Source organism: Jaculus jaculus, chromosome 6 (assembly GCF_020740685.1).
Source record: "Jaculus jaculus isolate mJacJac1 chromosome 6, mJacJac1.mat.Y.cur, whole genome shotgun sequence".
NCBI lineage: Eukaryota > Metazoa > Chordata > Mammalia > Rodentia > Dipodidae > Jaculus > Jaculus jaculus.
Window position 1 is genome coordinate 97,505,960 of NC_059107.1, and position 2,677 is coordinate 97,508,636.

Here is a 2,677-nt window from a genome sequence, read left to right on the forward strand (position 1 = left end):
CCACCCCGAGGGGCGTGGGGGGGACGCACCTCTCCGCCCCGCTCCCCAGCCCCAGCCGGAGGCCGGTCGTCTGGCCCGGGTCAGACTGGGCGGGCGCTCCCCCCTCCCCTCCGCCTCCCCTCCTTCCTCCCTCCTCCTTTCCAGATGTACAACGTAAACGCTCGGAAGAGAAGTCGGAAAAAGGGAGCGCAGCATTTCCTAATGAGGAAAGGAATCACCTCTATGGGGGGGGGGCGGAGGGTTGTGCGTGGGGTCCCCAACCCTCCCCCCGCTGCTGCAGGAAAGAGGCTTATAGTCTAAAGAGACTGGGGACTCCTCTGGCGTCCAGCCAACTGGGAATCCCCTTGCCTTCCGGGGCCACCGGGTGCCTGGGTTCGGGCCAGCTGGGTTTGGGACTCCGCAGCCAAGGTACCGAGTGCTCCCAGGCAGCCTGATGGAGGACCCACGCAGGCTCCGCGAGATCCGCAGCTGGCCCCTCCCCTCCTCTGCTAGAGTGGAACCCCCAGGAACCCAAGGGTCTCCCATCCGGAGCATGCTGCCCCAATTCTCCCGCGGTGTAGGGTATGGAAACCCCTGTAGCCCCTTCTCCTTGGATCTGGCAGTTGACCAAAAGTCTGGAAGTGGCCAGCCTCTCAGTACCTTGGCCAAACTGGCCTGATTCCGTGGAGAAATCCCAGTTATGGTGGTGGGGTCTAAACAGGGGCCTAGCAGCCTCAGCGTTTGCTGGTTCTAAGCTCTGGTAGCTGGAACCCAGGGCCCATTCTCTCCAGACGCCTGGTTCACGTGGACCAAGGGGCAGCAGTAAGTGGAGGCAGTGACCCCCAGCCTGCCCTTCCCAGCTCTGTGTGATGAGATCACCTTTCATGATTCTAGTCTTTATCTTCCTCTGGGGGAGGGGGCGGAAGGGCCCAGAGTCTCTCCGGACCCCTCTCCTTGGTCTTTTCCTGTAGGGTTTCTCCCCTTACAGAATGCCCCCAGAGTCAAACCCTGTCCCTCTCTGTCTGTCTTGTCTTCAGCCCCTCTATGGTCTAGGGGTGGAACTCAGAATAAAAGTGCCCAGAGTCAACCTCTGTTCTCCCAGCCATGCTCTTCCTCTCATTTTGTCACACTCTACTTCCTGTCCCAAGTCACTCAGCTACATGTTCAAAAGCCCCCTTCCAGAGCCGGCTGCAGGCCCAAGCAGAAGCCAGATGTACAGATGGAGGAGCAACGATGACCAGTCCAGCACCCTACACCTGGAGGTCCAGACCCTTTCTCGGGCAAGGAAATGGTGGAACCGGGTCAGGATCTTCATCAGGCCGTGCTCAGAGGTTCCCTCTAGGGAAATCCAGTGGCCGGGCTGAAGAAGGACCAAGCCGCGGGCGGCTGTAGGTCCCAGCAAGGCTCTCATGTGAATCAAGCTTTCTCCTTTCTCAGTCCAGGCTCTAGATTTTCCCAGGATTTGGGAGCTGAGGGCGGGGGTGGGGTACTGTGAGGGAGGTGTGTGACTCAGCTCCTCCCAGGAGCCTTGGTGGGGGCACAGGGGACATAGTGTCCTGTCCCAATTTCCCCACCCCCTCAGCCTTGACCAAGTCAGGCCCTCTCCCTGGTCCATTCCCTGCTCCTGTTTACACGGGAGCCCCTTAGTCATTCTCTGGCTAGCTTTGCTGTTCTCCCCAATATCCCTCCTCTCTTGGCTCTCTCTGCCCTTATAAGTCCTCGCCCGGTGGCCCCAACACCTCCTGCCTTTCGCCTAGCCATGCCTGCTTTGCCTGGCTTTCCTCCCTTCTCTGCTCCAGGGTGGAGCAGAATTTGGGCTTCTCTTCTGCTTGGAGCTGCTTCAGCCGAGACCTCCAGGTCTGGAAACTGCTCTAGAAAGGACATTTAGGAGAGGGTCCCTGGAAGCCTCCCATTGAGAAGAGAAAGTGGCTGATAAAGTGACTTGTCCGACATCACATGCTAACCAGTATAGGGTCTAAGACCTGAGTGTCAGTGCCTCTCCTGAGCCCGCCACCTCTCTGCACCCTCCATCTCCTCATCCCTTCCTGTCTCGTGTGTCTCTGGTCAGCCTACGTGCCTCCGGGTTCCCTCTCACATCTGACCTCTTTGGTACCCTCTGTCCCTTCATGGCTCAGTGGCAATGATTTGCTGTGATGACTGACTCGTATTATAGTCTGCTCGGCGATGGAAGCACAGAGGATGAAGGACAAGGCCAGGACAGCCACCAAGCTCCTGTCACCAGCTTGCTTGCCCTGAAGGCTGCAGTTCATTATTATTATTATTATTATTTTATTTATTTATTTTTATTGACAACTTTTACAATTGTAGACAGTAACCTAAAGAAAAGTTACTTAACATGCTGTGTTCCGGGCTGACCTTTCACCAGCCTCTGCACCCAAAGTAAGACTATCTTCATTTTACTATCAAATCTGAGACTCAGCAGTGTGACCAGGAGTGTCCCAGAAAGGAAAGGTCAGAGGGAATCAAAAGACCATCCTAACTGGCACTGCCAGCATTTGGGAGGCAGAGGTAGGAGGATTGCAACGAGTTCGAGGCCAGCCTAAGACTACAAAGTGAGTTGCAGGTCAGTCTGGGCTACAGTGACACCCTGCCTCAGAAAACAGAAAATCCCAAGCCCAGTGTGGTGGCGCACAACTTTAATCCCAACACTTGTGGTTTCAAGGCCAGCCTGAGACTA